The 26,448-nt window shown below is 37.2% G+C and overlaps 1 protein-coding gene across 1 annotated transcript in view; it reads right to left on the bottom strand.

Moving 5' to 3' along the window:
- SNTG2 (syntrophin gamma 2) overlaps window positions 1-26,448 on the bottom strand; it is a 4,306,282-nt gene that overhangs the window by 918,416 nt on the left and 3,361,418 nt on the right. The gene's annotated exons all lie outside the window — the stretch shown is intronic.

Below are 26,448 nucleotides of genomic sequence, written 5' to 3'. Positions count from 1 at the left end.
ATACAGCACACATTGTATCTAGACTGGGCAAACATTATTGGCAGACTTGTAAATCTAAATACAGAGCTTTATGCAGTGTGGTAGATAGCTAACTGGTTTTCTGAAAGAACCCATGTGGTTAGAGTTGCAGATGCAACTTTTGAAAGCAAAATGTACTAGTAGTGTATCACAGAGCTCATTGCTAAGCACTCTTTTATTTGGCATCTGTTTCTTGGACCTTCAGGCCATGTCTAGCCTATGGTCATCTAAGTTTGCATATGACTGAAAACTGAGTGTAGTTATTCGATCTTACACTGACTCACAATTGGCCCAACATGGATTTAACTATATTAACAACAGGTTTAAGGACATGTTCTTAAATTAAATTTGAAAAAAATATAGCATAGTTCATTTTGGTAAACAAAACATTTTGGAAAATAAATGCCACCTGAACCACCAATATCAGGGATACTAATTTATTAACCACAATATAAAAACAAGTTAAGCTCCTTCATAGGATCATAGGAGGTTACTAGGCTATCGACCCGGAGGTCATTTCAAGACTAGCAGTTTCATCCCAATGTAATAGCATAGTTACTCCAGTCAATACCCAGGACTGTGTTTAGCAATGACTGCCCATGTCCAGAACAGTTGTGAGTGCTATCCACAGTATGAATGTATGGTGCCCCATCGACTTGTCTAGGTTCTTTTTCAACAGTGTCATAGATGTCCTCTGTTTTGCATGAATTGGCAGCCTACTCCAAAGATGCGGCAGTCGCGGAAAGACAAGTCTGTCCCTCCAGCACATGCTATTTACGTTGCAGGCCATATTTTAGACCTTGGAATGGGTAGCTCTAGTCCCATTTGATTTACAGATGTGCAGGAAATTCATTAGGTTTGGGTCAAAGATTGCTCTGTAAACCAGGCAGTAGTTTCCCCTAAGAAGTCTCTATACACAGTACAGTGACAGGGACTTTAGTCAATCTGTGTAGGCACATGCTGGAGTACCTTGATCTTTTGTTAGAAACATCTGAGGTCTCTTCAATTGCTGCAGGTGCTTTGTACGGTACATGCCAAAAGGGACATTATAATCAATTATGGACCTTATTAGTGACGAGTATAGAGAGGTTATAACCTCTTTTGCTCTAGAGGCTATCTCTTTGATAATCAAGTGTGTTACGTAGAAAACATTCCTTACTATAGTAGACACATGGTGGTCAATGTTAAGGTCACAGTCAACTTGTCATCCCAGATCCCTTACCACTTCATAGGTACATAGGGAATTGTTGTTAATTTGATAGTGTGAAGGGACATTGTTTTTACCAAAGGGAATGATGGTGCATTTCTTTGCATTTAGTTTGAAACCATGACTAAGACACCAGTCATTTGGGGATTCGATAATTGCACCCAGTTTTTAGTTGTCTGCAAACTTTGTTAGCCACACTCCCTTAGTTTTGGCCTGAACATCTGAGAAGTATATACCAAACAGTAGGGGGCCCAGCACTGACACTTGTGGCACTCCACTGCTAACACATCTGCTGGTTGATGTGGAGTCACCCACTTTGATAGTGTATGATCAGTCTGTGAACCAGCTGTCAACTTATCTTACAACAAAGTGGTTTACTTTCAGTTTGCTAAGTTTATTGGTAATGCCTGTGTGTGGGATTCTGTTGAAGGCTTTGGCCAAGTCGATGTATGCTGTGTGCACAGATTTGCCCTAGTCAATGCTCCTGGTCACATTTTTGAAGAAACCCACCAGGTTTAACAGGCAGGATCTGCCCTTGATGAAGCCAAATTGGGTCGGATCCAGGGAGGTTGCTTATGTCTTTATTTATGAGGTGCATTATGACATGTTGCATGGCCTTACAGATGAGGCTGGTCAGACTTATGGGTCTATAATTCTCCAGGTCTTTTGCTAGGGTTCCTATTAGATTGTTGAAACTCCGTTTATGTGAATACGAAATCATCGACATGCATTGCGCAAAATACATAATCGTCAAATGTGCAAAACTGCAAAATTCAAAATGTCGAAGTGTTTTGGTTGGCTCGTCGGTGGTATAGCTCTGTAAGGTAAGTGTGCAATAGTTACGGACATTAGGGTTAGGGTGCGGGTTAAGGTAAGTGTATAGATAGGTAATGTGTGTAAGATGTAGTGTTGTGTTAGAAGTAGGGTTTTGTTAAATGTATTTATGTGTATTATTTATTTTGTTTGGGTATATCTCTGTAGGGGAAGTGTGCGGTAGTTACGGCCCTTAGGGTTAGGGAGGGGTTAAGGGTAGTGCATAGATAGTTGTGTATGTGGGGTTTAGTGTAGGGTTAGAAGTTGAGTTTTGGTGCTTTACTTTAGGGTTAGGAGTAGGGTTTGGTTAGTGTATGTGGTTTATTTATTTTGTTTGGGTAGGTAGTATGTAGTGGGTGGTGGGGTTGGCCGACTATGAACTTTCTATATTTTAAATTTCACGGTTTAGTGCGTTCGGTATTTTCGCAGTTTGAGTAATACGTGTCACTGTTTTGGTATTCGATGTAATGGATTTTCATTGTTTTAATATAGACCCCTTTTGCTAAGCCACATTTGTAGAGGGGAATAACTGCTGTTATTCTACATTCCACAGGAACATAGCCCATGGTCATGCTGTGATTGTGATTAATGGTGATGGTAGTTCATCTATTAGTTTGCTTAGAAGACAGCCTGTGATGCCATCTGGTCCCATGGAAGCTGTGTTTTTTAACTTAGATAAGGCTTTAATGACCTGCTCTTTGGATATATAGGGTGGGAAAAAACCTGGGGAAAAGTTTGTGTTAAGTTTGAAGGGGATAAGGGAGTGAAATTTTCACCAAATCTGTCTGCCAGCAGGTTTGCTATGTCTGCGGGATCACTGGGTGTGATAACATTAGTCACTAGTTCGGCACATGCTTGGGTCCTACCTATTTGCCTGCATATGTAGCTGTAAAAGGCCTTATGGCTATCTTTGGCTGTGATTGCTAAATTTTTCTTGAAGTTACCCTTTGAGGATCTGACATGTTTTCTTTGCCTGTTGAGGCTGAGAAGGGTTCTTTTCCATAGTTGGGGCCTCGCCTTAGTTTTCCTAGATGGCAACTTTTTGTTGTGAAGTTGTTAATGCTGGATATCCACCAGGGTGGCTTGTTGCCACTTGAGGCTCTGGCTTTGATTCTCTCTGGAACAGCCAAGTCTATACACTTATACAAGTGATTGTACATGGGTTTAGTGTAAGCTCTGGTGTAGTCACCACTTCCAGATGGGGGTGGGGCCTGGAAAGCATTTATACCTTCCTCTAGGAGAGTATAGTTTGCCTTGGTGAAGTTTTTTAGTCTGACTTCACCTTTTGTGAGTTCTGGTGTTAGTGTCAGTTCAAAGGTGACAGATTTGTGGTCAGATTTAACTAACGAGGGTCTGACAGTCATAGGGGTGCATCTGTTTGTCATGTTGGTGAGGACCAGATCTGATATGTTTGTTCCTCTTTTTGAGGTTTGAACAATTTGTTTGAGGGCATTTGAGTTAATAAAGTCAAGTAACTTTTGCTCTAGTGAGTTAGGGCTAGAGTAAGTTTCCCAGTTGATAGTGGGATAATTGAAATCCCATATAACCAGAGTGTTTGGCAATATTTGGATTGACTCCAGTTTGGTCAAGTAAGCCTCATGTACATTATGATCCATGGAGAGGGATCTATAACTAGCTATGTCTTGAATGGAGGGCTTGCCCAAAGTAATCTGAAGTTGGAGTAACTCCATGGAGTTGTCCTGTCTAACTAGCTGGGAGGTGAATTTATCTGTAATATAGATAGAAACACTACTTCCTTTTTTTCCCACATGTTTCTTTTGTGATCTGACGATGTGGAAGGCATTGTAGCCTTGCAAGGCCAGGGTACTCTCTTAAGCCTTGAACCAGGTTTCTGTGACTCCACAGACATATACTTCATCCAGTGATAGGAGTGCTTCCAAGGTGTGCAGTGTTGGTTTAAGCTCCTAGCATCTAGTGACATAACCCTTATATTGTTATGGCTGGCAAATTTCACATCTGCAATTTTATTTTTGAGACCTTGCCTAAAAAAGGCACTATGGGGGAAGCTTTTTCCAGCAGCTGAAAGCCTAGTAGTACCAGGCACGAACCATCTCTGGTAAAGCAGTAAAGTTTGTCTACCATATCATCCCAGGATGACAGAAAATGGATTTCCTTGGAATGACAAGGCTAGGGAAATACCTGCCTGGCCACATACTCAGAGAGCTCAATCATGTATTTCTTCATATAGTCCAGTGAGGTATGTCTCAGGTAATTCACTCCAACATAAACTATGACAGAGTCTAATGGTAGTTGTTGCTGAGAGACATGAGTGATCAGATAAATCGTGGCACTGGACAGACAGCTGACTGTGACTTTCTATTTATCTAATCTGGTGAGTGGGACATCTGTGTGTCTCACTATGGAGTCTCCAATGACAAGAACATTTTGTTTATGAGTGTTACGCTTTAAGCGCTTGGTAGTTGAGGCACTGGTTTTGCTATGTGCTGTGGGTGCTGTCAGAACTGTGTTAGATGTAGCAGTCTTGTGTTTTGGAGGTCTCTGGTGTTTTGGTAAGTTTTTTAAGACAACCTCTACATATGTTGATTTATGTGTTGGAGGCATACTGTATGTATGAGTAGTGGTATCATGTGCATGCATATTGGTGAATGAATTGACATCCTCTGCAGTGTTACTGTTTTGCGTACTAGAGAGCAGGGATTCAAGATTTTTGGTGTAGATACATCTCTTGCACTCTGTACTAGAGTGAGTTATTAGTAGGAGGTTATCAGTGTGTATGAGGCAGTTGCTACACTGCTTCAGGAAACCCAAGTCAACAAGGCTGGCAGGAGAAAAAGGGGTAGTCCAACTGTTCATAGTGCTAAGTTTGAAGAACTGTTATCAAAACGGGGGTACTTTCAGGACTGATCTACCAGTAGATAGGTGTTTCTGACTGGATTTTTGGCTGGTGGTTTAATAGGTCACAGCTCAATAGCAATACTTCTTAGACTGGAAATGTACTAAGGATGAGGACTTCACTAAAGTCCTACAGCTGTATCTAAAGGAAAAATTGTTGAAATTATTTGTCCGGCTATGGTGCACAATTGTGCAGTAGTGGACAGTGCTGCACAATGTACAAATAAGCAGAAAAATGCTCAAACACAGGGCTTAAATACCAGAAGCTAAAAAGTTAAAAAAAAAAAAAACTTTAAAAAAGTTCAAAAGAACCAATGAGGGTGATTTCTCCTAGCCCTAGACCAATCACCCTTCACCAGTCAGATTTCAATCAGCACACTTCTCTCATAAGGGTGCAGAAGGACCCCTTCTAATCAAAGATGGTTTGGAAAATGTGCTCAGAATACAACCACCACTACAAACAGTCCCAAATTCAGCAAACCTGTATCTGGACTATACTATAGTTACTAGCTACACTAATTTAGGAGGGAAACATTAAAAAATGTTTTAACCAGTAGAATAACAGCAAGGAGACACTACAGAATGTTTTAAACATTAGAAAAACAGCAGTGAGACACTAAAAAAAGTATTTAACCAGCAGAAAAACAGCAAGAGACATTAAAAATGTTTTAACCAGCAGAATAACAGCAAGGAGACACTATAGAATGTTTTAAACAGCAAAAAATAAGTTATTTAAAACACAGCTTATCGGAAAAGCAGAACAAGCAGAATAGATCCTTAGCAAACAGTGAAAAATATCAACAATTACTCTGCAATCAGTGAACATAGCAAAAAAAATAAAAAAGCTTTGCAAGCAGTGAAAACAACAACAAAAATGCAATTTAACAGGCACAGTAAAGCAGTCAAATACAATATAAACAGTGCAGCTTAATTTATAATACTAAAATACAGTATTAAATAAGCAGACCACAATAAAAAGTACAGTAAATAGTATAATAAAGCCCAAACAAGGGAACTTATGTTTTGTGGGAAAATGAAAAGATTGTAGTTATCTGGAATCTCAGCTCAAAGTTGTGGCTGATAGCCCACCTTTGTTCAGCTCGGTTCTAATTCTAGAACTTCATCAGAACTATGGACATTATAATAATCCACTCCTTTTTATTCCCCTTTTCAGGATGTCACATGTTAAAATCAATCCAACTGAATACTAAAAAATATTTATAAAAATTAATAATTAAAATAATAAATGTATCTATCTAAAATAATATAATACACAGTGTAGAGTGAGATTATGTCATGAAGCTATATCCAAACCTAACATGGTTAGCTTGCAAAGGGGGTATGACCTGTTATCCCACCGGTTGAAGATGGATTACATGAATGTGTTATTTTCTGAAACAACTAGAAGAGGTCCTAGGGCGAAAGACGATTCAGAGAGTTGAATGCCTTGATCAGGGCAAGTCCCTCTTTTATATGTATATGTTAACATCTGTCTTGGGTATCCCACACACCTTATACTATTATCTCACTTGAAACATCTCCTTAAGCAAAGTCTGAGACATATGTGATGAGTAACTACTTTGGAACAGGGAGAGATAACAGGGAGACCCGAATTTAGGGATATTTGCTGCTGCAACCTAGTAATTTTTCCACTGACAAACCCCAGCAATAGAATTTGAAAAGACAACAGATGTTGATGCTGGAACCAAAGTGACTTCAGATACCATTGTTCTCTTCTCATGTGGAGTTTTGCCAGGGTTATCACCAAAATCATAGATACCATTTGACTCAAAATTCTGAGGTATTGCCTCACAGTGACCAAAGTCTGAGTGGAAAAACCTAAGACATAGACCTAGATATAGATCTGCTTTTGCCTGTGGAAGAAAAGCTCTTTGAACTGAGGTGTCCAACTGAGATCCCAGGAACACAATTCTCTGTGAAGGAGTAAAAAAAGGAATGCACTTTTGGAATTCCAGCTTGTGTAAGAGATCTCACACTCAAGTGATAGAATCCTGACATTTTGGGAAATACTCTGCAAAGATAAGAAAGTAATCTAGATATGGAAAAAGAAAATGGATATCCTGTAGTCTGCAATGAGCTTGGTGAAGTAGATAGACCAAGGGTAAAGCAGAGAACTAATGAAGTGATCCAAACACACAAACCTTAAGAAGCATCTGAAATCTAGATGAAAAGGAATGAGATGATAAGCATCTTTTAAATGCAGACTTACCAGAAAACTTGAATGAGCCAAAATGGGTAACAGATTGTGAAGTAACATTCTTTTGATGTTAGGCACTATCATAAAAAGGACTTGGATTCTTCACTGAGGCACTTTATCCTTTGACTGTTTTTTGATACTTCAACTATCATAAACAGGTCTAAGAATAAAGATCCAGAAATGGTCTCCAAGCATCTTCTTTCCCTGGCATTACAACATCCTTTGACAAAAAACTTTCTCACCTTGATAAGGAGGAACTGGTTTTATCACTCCCTGGAATAGCATGTAATGAAAACCAGGTGGAAATAAAAGGGTCTATATTAAATCAGCGAACATTGATTTATCAACCCCATGTAAGCGAAAGCTTACAATCCCGAACACTTAGAACAGTGATTTTTTTCCAAGGGAAAAAAATCGCTGTTCCACAAAAGAAAAAAAAAATGAAAACATTATACCCCGTACTTAAATATACCATATCTGAGATGGCACTATAGTGATGAAAATGGCAAAGTAATGGAGGTGACCAAGTTATTTCTTTCCCAGGGAAAAAAAATCACTTATATGCTGTTTTGCTATTTTGCCATTTTGTGCTTTCAAGTTTGATCAAGATGCATTTGAAAGAATGCATCTTCAATCATATAACAGGAACCCAAATAAAAGAGCCTGGTCTGATGCATGAGGAATAACTTCCTGGCAAGGAGAAAAGTACAGTTTTGTAAGTTGAGCTTACCATAACAGTAGATGGTTAAATTATCAATGCTGCAGTAGCCTTAGCTATAATGGTTATATCCTGCTAAGGATATAACAGCCAACGGGTTTCCAAAAGCTTCAGGACACCTTCCACTAACCCAAACTGTCAAGCAGTTTGAGATGAGCTGACTAAAACAGAAGTTTGGGTGCAAAGCCCTTCAGAGATTTCCTGCCAGTAGAGAGAGAGGGAGGCTGAACTCTGAAAAGACAAGCCTAGGAATAATAAAAAAAATGAATGTACACTACATGGCATAAAAAGCACATGAGAAAAACAAGAGGAATGGGGAGTGGATACTGCAATTGTGAACTTCTGCTATTCAGGTAAGTTCAACATACACAACTGTACTATGTTCCTCATATTGATCACTGCTGCAGTAACCCTAGCTATATGGGTAGATTAAAGTAGCTAACTATATTTGGGAGGTGGAAGGAGAAGGTTACAGGAGCCCCCGGAGAATGGTCTGGGCAAAGTATGATCTAGATTTAGAGAATGAATCAAGCTTATAATGCTTTGTAAAAATAAGTACAGAGGACCATATATCAGCTTCGAGAAATCTTCTACAATCCAACCCTTTCCAAAAAGTCATAGAAGAAGCCAAGGTCCTTGTAGAGTGGGTCTTGGCCCTGCCTGGAATAGATTTGTCATGATGAGTATTGTGAAGAAATTATACACTATCTGTGTCAGCACGTCTGGCTGAAGTTTTGCAAATAATTTTAGATTAACCTGTGTAATATATGCCAGCATGACTAGCTATGATATTGTAAATAAGTTCTTACATGTTGATTAATACTCTGGGCAGAATATTTAAAATGTTGTACAGCGTTCTGTTACATGTCTAACTGTGCAAGGTTTTGCAGGAGATTCTAAATGGAGACTATCTCAGAGTCAGCTGATTTACAGATTATGTCATCTGAATGTGTTCAAATGCTCTGTGTTTACTGTCAGAGACTGAAATACAGAAAGGTACTTTAAAAGAACAGTTGTTTGTTGATTTTTAAAGAGAGAAATGAAAATAAGAACTGGAACAGTTGACAGTTAACCTAGCTTATAAAATAGCCTGCTGAAAACAATTATGTTCAGTTCAATTCATAGTTTCAGTTGAGTTCACTTCACAGTTGAGTTGTGTTCACAGTTGTACTGGGCAGTGGATGCCCAAAGGACTAATCAAGAACTGTAAGCCTGCCTTTGTTCTATTGTAATGTTTAGTTTAGATCAGGGACAGTGTTATTCAGTTAGATAGGAAATTATTGCTAAATAGTCAGAGTTTTTTCTAAATGTTGGATTTCTATCCTTCAGTGTTAATTTAATTTTCCTGGTGATTGAATTTTGTTTGTTTATTGAAATTACTGTTTACATTTTTAATAATTTTGTTCATTATTAAATCTTTTTATTATCTCACATTGTCGCTGGTAAATCATTGTATTCTTCAGCGATCTGAGAGCACTTAAACCTGCTTTTATAATTCCTGGACCATTATGAAAGCCTGACTGCCTTAAGTCATATACTACCATTTATTTTGATATCTAATTTTAATAATTGGGCACCCCTTTGAAAGGGCATGCAGATACTCTGACTGGTGGCAGCATTTTACTGTATCATTTGAGGAAGGGACACACCTGGAAATCTCTGTCAGGCTTTTCCCAGAAGTGTTCGGATGGGTGAGATTCAAGTTATTTAAGTGTGAATATATTAGTGGTCTTAAACTGGGACACATTGATCTGAAGTGTTTAATAAGGAGTTCTTTTTGGGCTAGACAGAAGCATACAGTCCAGTCCCAGGGTATAGAGCATATTCCTGTTGTGGTTCTAGGGGAAAATTGTGAAACATTACTCCTGCTTACGTGACAGTCTCACATTGGAGTCAGTAGTGAGGACTGAGGTTCTGTAGTTACTGACTCAGGATAGTAGGGGATGTCACATATTAGTGTCAGTTTGGTGGGATATTGATTGGATGTCATATATTGGAAGCAGTTCAGTGAGATATTGACCGGACATCACATATTGGTGGCAGTCCGGTGGGATATTGACCGGACGTCAAAAGTATAACAAACGGTAATAGCCTTAGTCTGTTTTGAAACTGGTTGCCCCTTTTTTGTACCTTCACAAGAAATGAACAATTGATCCAATGATCTGAAAAATATAGTTCTGTCAAGATAGTACCTGAGCTGTCTGTGGACATGCAACGTATGGAGTATCCTTCCCCTTCATTTTTAGGTTCAGGAAAGAAAAGAGGGAGATGTATAGTTTGACTTAAAGTAAACTCGGAAACCACTTTAGGTGTAAAAGAAGGATTTGTTCTCAAAGAAACGCTTTCCTTTTAGAAACTGAGGTAGGTTAACTCACCATAAGAACTTACAACTCAGATAACCTTCTTGAGAGGTCAGAGAAACCAATAAAACTGTTTTCGATGTTAAGAACCTCAAGTCAGCCTGATTAGCCGGTTCAAATGGATCAAGTTTTAGTTTCAATAACAGAATTAAGATCCCAAGGAAGATCCACCAAGTTACTTGAAGGCCTCTTATGCAAAACTCCTTGCAAGAACATTTTGACACATGACTGCCTTGAAATAGAAGGAGGATCCATGGGCAGATATGATGAAACAGCTAAAAAATGAACCTTGATAGAGGAATAAGAAAAGCCATTGGATAGTAACTCAGTCAAACATTGCAAAACCACAGAAAAACTAGCCTTGAATTGGTGCTGTTTATGTTGTTGCCACCAACTAGAAAACCTTTTCTGTTTACTTATAAGTTATTTTCTAGTATCAAGCTTTCTTTCTTCCATTAGTAGCTGCTGCACATCCTCAGAAAACAGATGCCTAAAAGGAATTAAGACCTTATCATCTAGCAATCAATTGAAGATGATTGATGTAGGGGTGTATCAGACATGTCTGTTCTGATATGAGTAGATCCATTTTGTTAGAAAGCTTGTGGTAATTGCCCCTGGGCATTTCCAAAAGAAGGGAGAACCAAAATTGCCTGGACCATAAGGAGTCACCACAATGATTTTGGGGGATTCCTTCTGAATCTTCAGATGTACCCTGCATATTAGTGAAAAGGGTGGAAAGGCATACAGGAACATTAGAACTAAACCAAACTGCCACAATGGTCGGACGCCACAAGCTAGTACAAAAAGATTTAATTGAAATACATAAGTAAATACATAAGCAAAACTGATGTTTAGAGTTTTTGCCCACTTATTAATATCATGGACTTCTTCAGAGCAAACAAAAGTAAAACCGCCCTTGATTTAAAAGTTCAGTGAAACTGCATAATCCTCAAAACTTTACCCTTCATCCAAAGAAAAGACATCTGTCTTCTAGGCCTTCTTTTATAGAGTCATGGAACATAATTTGTCAGTTGATTGCTCAGAGAGGAGGCAAAGAGGCCTACTTGAGGAACTCCTCACAGATAGATCAAATCTTGGAAGAACCGCCATGCCCCACTGACCTGTATTTAGTTTCCATTCATGAGTGTATGCCTTGGTCCTGCTAAGGTTGTCTGCCACAATTTTTTGCTTTGATGGAATGTTGGATGCCTGTAGGGTGAGATTGTGCTGTGAAGCAATATTGCATGCTAACATAGATAGTTTACAAAGGGGGTATGACCTGGTTCCCCCTTGATTGTTGATGTATCACATCACAATGATACTGTCTATAACCACTTGTAGAGGACCCAGGGACCAAAGATGGTTTGGAGAATTGAATGTCTTGATCAAGGCAAGTGTCTTCTTGATGTTTATGTGCTTGCATCTGTCGTAGGTGTCCCACACCCCCTGCACCTTTATCTCACCTAAAAGTTCTCCCTAAGCAAAGTCTGATGCATCTGTTGTGACTGACTGCTTTGGAGCATGGAGGCAGAAGGGGAGACCTTGATTTAAGGATATCTGTTGTCTCTTCCAATTGATTTCTCTTATGACAAACCCCAGTACTGGGATTTGAACTGAAGTCCAAGTGGAAAACCTTAGAAATAAATCTAAATAAAGATTTATTTTTTCCTGTGGGCAAAAAGTTCTTTGGGAAAAAAGTCCTTTGAACTAAGGTGTCTAGTTGACATCCCAGGAACACAATCCTGTGTGAGGGAGTGAAGAAAGACTTTTGAATTTTCTCATGGAATTCCAGCTTGTGCAACAGATCTTTCACCCAAGACAGGGATTCCTGACAATTTGAAAAAAGTCTGTGCAAAGATAAGTAAGTCATCTAAATACAGAAACATATGGATACCCCATACAATTCAAATAAGTAGACTGTGCCACCTTTGAATGGTTCACCGTCACCTTTAGATTTGCAAGTGAGTTCATAAAACTTATAAAAGGCACAGTTGTACCTTTTCCATCCACTCTGCAGTCCATAAAGATTCTTGTGTTTGCTACAGTTTATCTGTCTCTGGTTCTGAGGCTAAAATGTCTGAAATTTGCTGATCATGAAATCATGAATAGGCTAAGGCTTGACAGGCACTTATAGGATGCTTGGCCTTCTCATGCATGTGGGATACCAAGGTATGTATAACCCTCATACTTGCCAACAGGACCTTCCAGAGACAAACTGGGGATACACTAGGTATCTCACAGTCTTTTGCCATGAGGATACTTCAGGAGTTAATGGGCATACTCTTGGCACATGTGGCATGCACTATTACTTATGAGCTATGCTGAGTATTGCATAGTTAATGTACACTGTGCATCAGACATTTCTCCACATATCAAGAAAAAAATGCTTTTTTTCATAATTACTAGCAGTCACTATTTGAGCAGTTTGTTAAGGTTAGTTGCAGAAGTGCTAGTTATACTGGCAGGCTTTGACTGAAGTAGAATAACAGGTGTTATGTGACATGTTTACAGCTGTAATGAAATTATTTAACTGCAGTTTCAAGGAAGGAGTATGAGGAAGTAAATAGCCAGGGAATGGCTATGGCTAAGCTTGTATAGGCCTTAGGGCTGATAGTCTAGTACCAGCATATGAACCTTTGAATTTGTGTATGGAAAAAAAGTACTTATCTTGAAAGAAAGAAGCTTGTGTTTTATTTATTTTACCCTACTATTGTATGTTTATCACAACATTCTTCCAGTCTGACAAATGACTTCTGGGTGAGTCCAGTCTATGTTACTTATGTTCAAAATTTAATTTATTTAGAAGGTGTCATACATAACATCCCCTAGGGCAGGGTAGGAGATGGTTCCATACATCAGGAGCAAAGGCCAGCATGTCAGCTTAATGACAAGTTGTTCCAATGATGGCATCTAATAGATGCTAGGGAACCTCTTGACATTGACTTAACAGTGCTCTGAGACCGAGACCTTGACTGAGAGGTTCTACCATGTGTTTTAGAAGTCTGATGAGGCCTAGCTGTATTCTTATTGGGTGAATCCACATGAACACCTCCAGTACTTTCTTGATAGAAAGTGCTGTCCATCCTGCTTGTCTAACACATTTGCAAAATGTCCCTCATCTATGTCCAGCTGTGTTTCCAATGTGTGCCTGGTAAGCCTTTGCAGGTGTGCACATGCAGGCTGATATAGATGCTCTGTGTGCAACTATAGTGTGTATAATATCCATCATAGCATTGTCCCTAGCCTCTTCCCTTCCCATGTTATGGCTAAATTCATCATGTATACTGTGCAACACTCTAATCGTTTCTACCTAACTTACAGAGGTAGTATCCTGTGTCTGATGGATGTCATGACACATATGGTACTGAGCAGTCAAGGCCCTGATTGTCTCATAAGCTAACTGTGAAATATATCTTCACCTGGCACCTCTGGGTGCAGGTGTGACAGTGGGGATTGCTACCTATGCAACGGTAGTCTCTTCATCAAGGGATTTAAGTTATGCATAAGAACCAGATGTCAAGCTGCATATTACCCCCCCACCCCACCCCTGTAATGTCATTTCCTCATTCTGCTGAGTATGCAGGTTTGTGTTACTGTCTATAGAATTATCCACATGCTGTGGGGTAGAGGGTTCTGTCAGTATATTTTCTGACCATGTGTCACTGTTATCAGGCTGTATCTTCAATACAAGAGTTATGACCTCCTCATTGACATTCATTGTGTTGTAAACCTCAACCTGTTATTTTGAAGCACAGGAAGTAATTGTTTCAAGTCCTATTCCTACGTAGAAATATGTCAAAATCTAACTAATGTAACTTGTAACAGGTGGAATGACTTTTATATAAATGTAAAATGACCATACTTACCATCTATTGTCTGTTGAGTTTGTGCCACACCTCCCATCAAAGGAATACCAGATGATGAAAAGTCCAACAGTTAAATGTACGTGCACAGGTGTCATGTTGTATCTGCATAACTTAGTAAAATCAGCTTAATGCCAGCCTTTCACACTGTCTGATTATGGTTGTTGTTGCATCATCATCTACATCAAAGTCATTAGCTTTTATAGAGAAAAGGTACCCCACAGCCGACATTAAAGTTTGGATTGTGGCAGGACCACCACCAGTACTGCTACAGGCAATTGCATTCTGACAAGCTTTTATCCTGGTACATCCCAACATGCCATTCATTCTTTTCCTGCTCTTTTCCAAGTTGTAGCTCTTTCCCCTGCTAAGACATTTATGTCAACCACTACTTGAATTCATATCATAGGTCTCTCTGTCTGTTTTGGTTCACCTTTTCCAAAAAAGAAGTTGTACTCATGTCATTAGAGCATCCCTGAACTGAATTTGTTTCTTCTGTATCTTGTTCCTTGCCACTGCAACAACTTCTAACCTGAAGGCACATGCTAGGCAAAAATTGCACCTGCCTCACTTGAATGTAACTTAAGCAATTATGGATTATGCATGCCACTGCATAAGAAAAAAGTATGAAAGCATGGTGAAGCATTAATTCAGAGTTCTGGCTTTGAATTTTCTTTGTAGTAGTGTCTGTGTTGTGCATTCTACTGCTGCAGTAGTGTAATGTATGCTTTGGAGTGTTTAATGTGAGGGTTCTGTACAGTATAAATTAAATGATCGCATATTTATTTCATGTTTCAGTTTAATGAAGGTGGCCTGTAATATGACTGTGGACATTACCCATTGACACAGATGATTGCCTGCAGTGAGTCACTCCATAGATGTACACGGCACTGAAAATGGCACCTTACACATTCCCAGGTATTACATGTACAATCACATAAGCATTGCAGCAGTTCTGCCAATACAATCCAGGCTAATGTTGAACAAGTCACACAAAAGTAAAACAGTAACTCCTACTTCCTATAATGCCAGCTTTTCTCTGCCTTTAGTAAACCATCCATGCTTTCTATCATTTATTGCAGACATGCAGAGCTAAAATTAGAGGACTGAGGCAGGCTGGTGTTAGTTGGAGCTAATTTGAGAACTTCTCATGCAAATGATTCTTAACCACACTGAGCTGTATGATTCACATGACAGTGCACATGTGGAACTGCTCTAATTGGTATGTCTGCATATGGTTTGCTGACTATGAGCTGCACTTTGCTCATGCGCCATGCACTTCTCAGTTGAATTTCAGCATGCTATATCTGATGTAGAAATTCATATGCTTGTCGGTGGCCAGCCTTCTCCTTCTCAGGATGTTGTGATACCAGTTGCCCTTATTCACACTGCACAGTCCCTACCAAAGAGAATTTGTATCATATCACACAAGTTGACAAAAATCACATTCTCTGAGATTTTCATCCAGACATTGTTCTCTGATTCCCTGCTACTGCCAGAGGGAAAAAGATTTTGTATGCACTGATTACATATAGGCAGACCCACACTCAGCCTTGTTGAAGGGGTAAGCAAAATGTATTTGAACTGCGTAATGATCATTAGCTTTGCCTTCATGTAAATAGCAATGATTCAGGCCATGCTTAACAACAAAAAGAAATAATACTGAAGATATCTTTGTAATACCATATTATTACTACCAATGATACAGCCACCCACATATAAAGAGCTGAACATTAACCTCAAGGATTCTTTCTTGGACCACTTCTCTTTAATATCTTCACAAATAACTTGTACTCTGCTTCCTGCCAAAGCTCTTTAACCCAGTACACCAACGATTCTACCATCGTTTCCTCCTCTTATAATATAGAACACCTGAGGCAAATAACACAAACTGCCTTCTTCTCAATAGAAACCTGGCTCAGCCATGCAGAACTTTTACTTAATCCAAACAAAACAAAACTTATCTTACACACACCTAAATCTCTCTCAACTGACTTTAAGATACATTCACAAAATTTCATATGCCAAATTATTAGGGGTAACTACTGACAGCAAACTTATCTTTGATCAACATACACACAATGCAATCAAAAAAACACACTGCAAACTAGAAATGTTCTATTGCCACTAAACTTTATTAATACTGTGACACTTGCAGCCCAGCTATCTGGAATTTTGTAAATAATTCTATGTCATTTGTGAACATTGATATGATTTATACAGAACTGTATGTTATGTACTGAGCTTCAAGAATGTATCCACAGCATACCCTGCTGGAACACAGAAGGTTAACCTGCAAAACTTAAGAATAGTTGAGGTTAAGTTAAGACATAGTATCTCTTTTAGATATAGTGAGAAATAGAATTAGATTAGTTTAGATGTTTTCTGTATTTATTTGAGACTGTCCCACAATGTTGTTTTAAAGTATTTCATGTTATTTTGAACTCTGAAGTTACTGTGTCGATTGACTGAGTATTGTCTTGTTCTTTTATTATTTATTATTAAATATATTTAAACCTATCTTTGTGGCTGATATTTGTGAGACATGTTTAAGCTCTTAGAGTACTTGTATATCTATTTGGTGCACTGTACAGGCCACTCCAATAGCCTTGCTTGGTTAGACTACCATTTGGATTTATAGTAATATTACACAATAAGAACGGACACCCTTTGCTAAGGGCCTTAAAGCAGCTGATAAAGAGCTATCTTGTGGCAGTGATGACTACCTTATAGTCTGAGCAAAAGGGGCATAGCTAGTAAACCTGTGCCAGCATTTCCTAGGTGTGTGTGTGTTTGTATATCAGTCAAATCTCAAAGTGTGTATGTGTTAGCTACTTGGGCAGGGACACAAAGCACTGGTTGGACAAAAAGGATGCTGGAGGTCTTAGCTTGGCAACTCGGCTGAGATCTCAGCCCTATAGCTGTGTCAGTGGGGAGTCTTATTGGGGATCTGGAGAAAGAAGGAGAATCCAGCCCCAGTCTGACTGTGATCTCTCTGTGCTCTTAAGGGAAATTGCACTTTACATTATGTGTATTTGCCATCCTCCCATTGTGTACATCTCTCACTGTTGCCAGTGGTGAGGATTGAGGCTCCTTGATTACTGGGCCAGTGAAGGGGCATCACAAATACAACCACCAAAACAACCTTGGCAACAACCTACCTCATTCCTTCTTTACTTTCTGCAGCCCCCCCCCATATTAACAAACCTCGAGAATACACTAAAAATAAGCTAGAATCCTGCTACAATAAAATCATAAAATTTGCTACACATACTTCTTACTACAAACACCATTGTATTACCCTCACTTCACTAAAATGTCTTGAATTTCCACATCATCTATAAACTGCCTTCAACTGACATTTGTTAATAGAATTATACATAAACCTGAAAATTGTCCTGATCTAAACTCCATCCTCCAAAGCGACATACCTACCAGGACCTTTCGGTCTGAAGATAAGAAACTTTTAAGTCTATATAAACCAAACAAAAACAAGCAATGTTTATATTCCTATTATTTTGTCCAACTATGGAACACCTTATCTCTGGATATCAGAACCATACCAAACCCAAGAAAATTTAAGTTCACACCAAACAAAAACAAGCAATGTTTATATTCCTATTATTTTGTCAAACTATGGAACACCTTACCTCTGGATATCAGAACCATACCAAACCCAAGAAAATTTAAGTTCACACTAAAAAACTTCCTTCTCAATTCATATATCTGCCAGTGTAACAAGCAATCCTAGTACCCTTTCCCATTTCCGCCTATATTCCCCTAAGTTTACTTTTATCTCTCACCACAACTTCTTACCTATACCAATCCTAGCCTCATGTCAGGTTCTCCCCGACACTATATACATCCACATTAATTCTTTAGCTATAACTACTCTCTCAGTAATTTCTCCTTTACCTTTTTTTTTTTCTTTAGACACCTCTTTGTGCCCCCTATGCCCCATCTCCAATCCCTTTTATTCTTCATTTTTTCTACTCCACCAGCTCTACTACACTTCACTCTACCCATTTATCTTTACATCAGTATTTCACCTTCTAATTATTTAATTTCCAACTCAACAATTATCTTCCTGCTGTTCTTGAACTTCTACTTAGTTTTTATTTTCTGTAATCCAACCTAAAAACTATGAATTTTGTTACTATAATGTATTCAACAATCACAACGCAAAAATGTATTAATATAACCTGTTGTTTAGGACTACCATGTATAAATGTATCATTTGTTGTTGTTACTAATTTTGATGTTAAGTTTTCTCCCAAATCTACATATTACTGCTCATTTACATTTTTCTTAAAACTCTTTGGGCCAGATTCAAAAATGCCTAATCTAAGTGTACACTATATTCAAGAACAATCGTACCACATTTTTTGCCCTTTCTAGTCACTCAGAAAGATTATGTTAAGTGTACATGTAGTCAACAGTTTGTGTTAACCTTTATGAATCCCCGTCAATATTTAAAGCTGCAGGAAAATCAGTAGGAAAACTATAATTAGGAGCAAGAAGGTGTGAGTTATGCCTGTGTAGTCTGTTCATGCAGAACAGTGTACAATTAGTATAGACTTTACTAAATCCCAGGGTTTATTTTTTGTATCAGATCTTTTCTCCCTGGGCCTCTGCTCAAAATAGGTTTATTACACAGATAGACTTTCCCGGTTACCATACGTCAAATATATAAATAATGGCAATAATTCCTTGAAGCTTAGCTCATTAACATATCTGTGGTGTGGAGTATCAAACCTCTAGTATACTACACACACCATGTATTCCAGAGCTTTTTTTTTTTAAAAAAATGAATTTAAAAAGAATAATATAAACAAATGTAAATATTCTGTGAACAAAAAATGCTAATAAAACTGTACAAATAGCAATGTTATCAGGAGGAACTATTCTTTACAATGATAATAGTCAGTGGATTCATAGTCTTTTCATAAATACTGTAATATATTACAATGCACAGAAACCCCAAATTATATTTTTCTAAACCTTCAGAAATACATTTTCATACCTTGAAAAACATACATCCCAGATATATATTATTAGAACATTTTGTCAACCAAACATAAGCTTTCACATGTCAAGAAATTCCTCTACAAGTGCATGTTTATTAAAATATTTACATTAATGGGGAAGCATATGTTTAACTGTATAATTAGTACATACAATACTATATATCTCTCAAAATGTGCAACTTACAGTGCAAATATCAAAACTGTTTTCTTCAAAAACATCTGCTAATATCATGCAATAGTTTGTAATTCACTCAGTTTTTGAAGTTTTAAATACTTATGAAATATTTCTTATTTTCATAATTACAAACAAATGAATAGCAATATTTCCTGTATAGTGTGATTTAAACCAGCATTTTCAGTGAATAGTCCTATCTCCCACATTGGTGTTTCACACCATACACCTCATAGCATGTAGGTCTCTCAGTTATGAAAATATCATGGATCATTTATTACAGGGTGTGATAAATGAAAACTATATAATTATCTCTATCAGGAAAATTCATTGATTTTACCATCAACAAATTTGCTTTCACTTTACCTCATGTTTGCAAAGATCATGGGACTTTCTCTCAGGCATCCAGCAAAATCTCTATAAACCAGAGCTTTTAATGGCCACTATTGACATAGTTGAATTATTCCCCAGTATCCCTCATGCTGTAGGGCTGGAATGGTTCAACAATATTCTAAGGTCTAACATGATTGGTTTACTGGTTGAATTTATGGAGACTGTCCCCTAAAAACAATTTCATCTATTTTACCACTGGCAAAACATATTTGTTTTTACCTGGGCGATATTTGTTTGTTATGGGGATGGTCTTTTAGATCAATTTTAGACTTTATGGTTTACATCAATTCTACCACTCCTTTTTATCTTTTACTTACAAAGTAAATAATGATTATTTGCATTATCTTGATGTTTTCCTTCTTAAAGATGTCAGTAATGGTTTCTAATTCCTACCTACATTTCAACAGTGGCCAGGTTAACTTGCTAAAGCAACTTTTTGATGAGGGGTTACCCAGCACACTTAGTAAGGGCATCTGGTGGCATTCTTACAGACTGAATACCAAAACAGTTTGTGTATACCTTTTCTGGTGATTCCTTAAAAATTGAACAATCAATTTTTGGTACAACATGATGATTTCAAACAGATTGTTCAATGCCCTTATGTGCATAACGACAGTTCATTTTTCATTCCCTCTAGGAGGTTAAAATTTCAGGGCTGAACACCATTTACAACTGTGGGTAAAGGAGTTGTGTGTTTTTTTTTTTTTAAAACAATGCCCCCATTTTACATAGGTAAAAAAAAGAGAGAGAGAGAGAGAGAAGGATATATGAGCATCTTTATGATGTTTCCAAGAAAAAGAAAAACTTTTTAAGCATCTTAGGGTGATTGGAAAACCGACTTGAATACAAGGAACTGTTGTGGCAGCTCAAGTTGTTGAAGCAACTAAAGCCTCCTGGTTTTTCAATGATATGTAAGTATTATGAGTGTTTTGTTTGTTCATTATAAAAATTTTTAGATGGGTTGTTCATTGCCAGTTATTTTGGACAACATTTTGTTTTGAGTGGATGTTTCAAACTTTGGTTAACTTTTATATGTTGGCACTTTAACATCTGATTTGCATATTTTATTAGTTGCTATTCTAGTCACATGATTTGGTTTTAATCATGGTTCATCTTGAAAAAGCCTGGTATGCCTGATTTTTATCATTTCATTAAAACAGAGTTTTATTTAAGTCATTTTGAATGTTTTGTTCCTGTTGAGCCTTTGGATATATCATTTTGTTCTTGGTCTGGTTTGGATCTAATTTGGTTATGAAAATATGAACATAAATATGAAAATATGAATAATACATTGCAAACAAAGATTAATTTCCCTACTGCAAAATATTCCAGACTAACAGTTTTAGCATTATTTTGTTAATAACTCCTTGCTCTTTCTAATACTGGCAGCTGGTATTCCACTAAGTTAAAGAAGCTGGACCCCAAAATGTTGTGGATACCATAAAGAGGTATGAGTGTGAACTGGAAGTATACATAGAAGGCATTATTGGCTCGAGTGAGTTATAAAGTGGGTATTAGAAAACTGCTTGCAGCTTAGCAATACCTGCAAGATTGTGGTCTTTCTGTAAGTGACTATTTGCTCAGGTTGCCATGAAAGCAAACTTTATATAAATAGATAAATCAGTAGATCATTTGCCTTCCTTCTAGCACAGACATTATGGTACCCCTGAATGTATCATCTTAGGGATGTTGATTACTACCTTTAACACTTTATTTAAAGTTGAACATCATATCCTTCTTGAATCAGGAGCAGCACAGACAGTAGCCTAGCTGGTGTCACTGTCTCATAAATATGACAAATAACCAAGCAATAAAACAGTAGATAAGTATATAAAATTAACATATGTTACCATTGATTAATGAAGTTAACAGTTATCACAGTCACATCAAAAATAGTACATATAAACAGTAACTGGCCCTTTAGGCATCCCAGCAGGAGGAAACATACTATGCCAACACCAAGAGCTTCAGGTCCTGGTTACAGCTGTGGTTGAGAGAACTGTGGAAAGGTGATAGCACCATTCTTAATCTCTCTCTCAACCAGTGGATTCAAGACATACTGACTTTGTGAGCTTGAACCATCAAGCCAACAGAGCCACCCCACAAATCAGGTTCCTCCCTCAGGTCCATCAGGGATAGGGATATTTTAGGTCTTCTAGACCAGGGTGGATGCAGCCTCCCAGATTTCCTCATCCTTCTTTTGTGTCTGCTGTCATCTCTATATCATGTCTACCTCAGATAAACTCATCATAGTATTCCTGTCTGTCTTATCTGTTTTCTTTTTTTTTTGTCTTAAATAATTGCTTAACCCTTCCTTAACCCTCTCTCCTACACACTCAACCCTTTAGCATAAATAAAAGAAAGCCTAAAACAGTTTGGATAAATGACAGGTCAAGGCTGCTCAGATTCTGCTCAACACAGTTTCTGTGGAAATTCCTGAGGGATCTGCACATTCTCATACCTGCAGCCTCCCACCAAGAATCACAATGCTATTCATGACTTAACATGCATACAAAATATTCTGCACATAGCTACTCACATTTCTTGTCAATTTTACATCATGTTAGGTGTCTGAAACTGCACTTGATGCTTTGACACAGGGCTGAGACGTAATCCAGCCTACAGAATTTTTTTGCTCTTTGTTCGTTTAAATACATGCATGGAGGCACTATTAGTAGAGTCCTCATTTCACATCCGAGAACCATGGGACTATGAATAAAACCAAGTATTTTTAGTCTGGCAGTATCCATTTGTCATTTGCATGACTTTAAGATATTCAATTACCCAGACTAAGCACATAGGTTACCTCTGAAGAGTAGCTTGACCTATGTTGCCCTTAGTCAGTTTACTTGGTTAAGAAATTAATAGAAAAAAATATCACTAAACATATTTTGGGAAATTACATCAATAAAGTAGTTAATACTTCACATGACTTTAATCATTTTTTAAAATAAAATATATATAGCTTTATATGTCATTATTCCCTGTGTCTGACATGTCTCACAATAAACTGCTATACACAGAACAGAATTATTTTATAGGAGTGGTGCAATTGCTGGCATAGCAAATCATTATCACAATACATAAAAGGTACAGGTTTTATCATAGAAAACAAAACTATACGAAAACAATATAAAAATATACACATCTGCACACACACACACACACACACACACACACACACACACACACACACACACACACACACACACACACACACACACAGAAATACGTATACAGCCACACAATAGTAATGAACATAAATAAAGAGGCCATTATCCTATGTGCACAATAATATTCTCCATGGCGAGCATTATAGGGAAGTAACATACTTTCCAAGGATGCCATTATGTATGTATGCATGCGTGTGTTTAGGCAGGTGTGTCTGTCAGTCTCCTTCTCCTCCTAGACAACAAGTCTGTTGTGGTAATATTGAAATCAGTAAAAATAAGCTATAATTTTAGATACAGCACCAGCAGATGAGTTTGGTACAACTTAACAGATTAAAATGCTTGGACAATCATTTTAAAAAAGCTAGTACAATTCATTAAAAACAGTTCATCTTTATGGTGCTAACAGGCTAATATGCATTTTATTGTAGCATGAATGATGGATGTAATATCTATCAAGCAGTGACCCTGTGATGCAAGTGTTAAACATTTGTTTTTGCCTAATAATCTTCAGTGGTGAAAACCCCATGATTTATTTGAATATAACATTTTCCAAACTGACATTAGATATAATAGATACGTATGTTTTTGTAATTTTAACTGAATGAACAAAATAGTAAGAAAATAGAGATTTCCATCACAATTTAGCTCAAGACCTTCGCCTAAAAATGTTAAACATGTATACTATGCACTTTTGCAATCTATGAATGGTTGTGTCTTTTAGACTGTTGGGAATAGCATCAAGCCATGTAGCCCATGGCTACAACAACAAGTTCATAAGCATCAGTCAAAAGCATCATCAGTGAATAGAGAAGGAGTAGAGAGAATGTCAGACTTGGGTAAAGATAAAGCTTTTAATTAAGCTCTGTTTTTTTTTTTTTTTTTGAGAATTCTAAGGAAATAAATGCAAGCAGAAAATGGAACCAGGATTATATTATATCCATGTGACAAAAGTGTAGGTCAGGAAACTAGCTGCATTTGAAAAGGTGGCAACCCTAGACAAAAGTGTCAACTGTGAAACTGGGTAAAAAAAACTATGTAAATAAGTGTAATTCAGGAAACTAGCTACATGATTATTGAATAAAGCAAGTTTTATATAAAGATGGAGAGCACATGATCTTATCTCTGTTAGAATGAATGAATCAGGACAATGGGGTTTGCTTAGACAAAGTAGGGTATGTACCTTCAGTTTATCAGATGCACTTCACATGTAAATGCCTGAAAAACTGAAAGTAGTGAATTCTGAAGCCAGGAAACTGTGGACAGCTCAGGAGTAACAGGAGTGAATGGACTCTGACCGTGCACTGGTGATTGGAAAGAAGAAGTGCAAGAAAAGGAGAATCCTGGTAAGATGAGGGGCTAATTCAGTGGTAGATAAGGAAAACAGGACTAAAGCAATGCAGTGAATGTAAGACAAAAAACAGAAAGATATAACAGATATCAGTGAGAGAGATTAATGAACAGGAAGCAATTTAGTCATCTTAATGCCAGAGATTACAGAAATCACAGATTTAATTATTAAGATTTTCAAGATAGTCTGTACAAAGCAACAAAAACATTACAAATAGAAGGGAAAACATGTTTGGATTAGCAAGTAGTAACTTTTAGTAGACAGAGGGTAAAAGGAAGAAAAAAGGGAAATGAAGTTATGGGAAAGAAACTAAAAGGCAATGTAAGGGAGCATGTCAACAGGTGATCAAAAGGGAGCAGGATGAAGAATTTTAAAGATTTCATTGTGTGCATTTAGAACAGGATGGAAGGCAATCCTTGGGGATACAAAAGCAATAGTAAGGACACTGAGTAACAGGATCAGGCATGTAGCCGACACCATGAATCTGGCTAAGAACTTGTAGTAATTACAGTAATTAACAGTAATATGTTATGTCTTGTGAAAGTTGTGTATAACTAAACTTTGGGCTTGCATACTAGGCAGCCTCTGGGTACTTCAGCTCCGTGGTATTGTAGGAAGGAAGGCAGTGGAGGGGAAGCAATATAGTTGAGCCAACTGCAGCATGAGGCCAATCTTACAATGGCATGACAATGTATTCATGTGGAGAATGACTTCACTGAGACTTCATGCAGTGTATATAGATAAATTCACATTATCTTTCCTTCTGCTCTTGACAGTGTTAAAGCATGTATTTTAAAAATGGCATTTTGTACAGATTTTTAAAGAAAGATATAAGGGAGAAAAGGCTCTCCTCTTTCGGCATTGATCCTACTTGTCATTCATGTGACAGAATACAGAAGTAATGCAGAAGGATACGGAATGGAGGGATGTAAGAGGTCCAGTGTTATTCTTCAATCAGTGCTTATATTCTCTTCTTAACAAATTAGGCTATTAACAAGAAAAGAAGTGATCAGATGGAAATGTAAAAATGGAATGTACATCCCTCTTATAATTTATGTCATTTTACAGTGTAGAAGAACACGCATACATCTCATTTGTATCACCTTGTCATAATGAGCGAAATACATTTAACGACTACTAATTTTGTCCATGTCCTTGCTCTTCAGCTGATAAGTCTCTGTCATTTGATTGGTGAGGGGTCTGACAGGATAATTTCAAATTTCAAGCATTCATTAATTAGGGAATATGAGAGCCTAAAGTAGCGTATTGAAAAGATTCCTGTCCTGATTATCTTTAATAATTTGCATGATGATTATGGTCTTATTAACCTTTCACATCGAAACTGGTACTCAATTTGACAGCATACATCACCAGAAGCTGAAATAGAAAAGATAGATTTAATATAGACAAAAAAGCAATGTGCTGTATAAGCTAATTTAAAATTATCCTTTGGAAAAAAATCATAAAATTCTCTAAAAGGGAGAAAGGAAAATTACATAATTTTGCTCTGTTATTGTTTGATTGTTGTCTGGCTAAATATAACTAATAGGTATATTTTAAACTTTTTCAAATTAAAATGTTTATGTACATATGATTGTATGTATGCATATATGCACATACTAAATAATTATTTAATTTTAGCACATGTTCTTAAATGAGTAAGAAATTGTTAGTGGTGTCATTATGCAATAATGACAGAATGAAAAATTCTATGATGTATTTATTTATTTATTTAACATTTGTTAACCGGGGAAGTCTGACTAGGTTCCACAGATCCTGATTTCAGCAGAGGCCCGAGGAGAAATGCTCCAATGTAAACACAAAAGTAGTTATTCAAGTGCAGTAACAAAAGCAAATCTGAAATTCAAAATTATGAATGCATTTGAAATAATATAGCTTGATTATTGTAACTGTAAACTAACAAAGATTATAATATTTTCACATAATAATAAAGGAATTTATTGTAAAGTAACTGCAGAATTATCAGAAATAGGCTGCACAAACCTCTAAATGTTCTGCAGGATATAGTTTTGGTAGGACCTCCAAAGATTATCTAATTTCTATCTATTTTTATTTATTTATTTATTTTATTTTTATTTCTGTTTTTTTTTTTTTTAATATCTAGGATCTCTGAGCTGCATACGTATTCTTTCAGTGCTTTCAAATTAAACCTATGGACAGTAATAACCTGACCAGGAAAAATTGGATAACAGATTCATTTGGGAAAAATAAAATCCCTGAAATAGACATGTCCTTCCCTACAC

Source organism: Protopterus annectens, chromosome 1.part1 (assembly GCF_019279795.1).
Source record: "Protopterus annectens isolate FY-2018-M chromosome 1.part1, PAN1.0, whole genome shotgun sequence".
NCBI classification, from domain to species: Eukaryota; Metazoa; Chordata; order Ceratodontiformes; family Protopteridae; genus Protopterus; species Protopterus annectens.
Note: the sequence above shows the minus strand (reverse complement) of the source record. Positions and strands in the feature narration are given on the sequence as shown.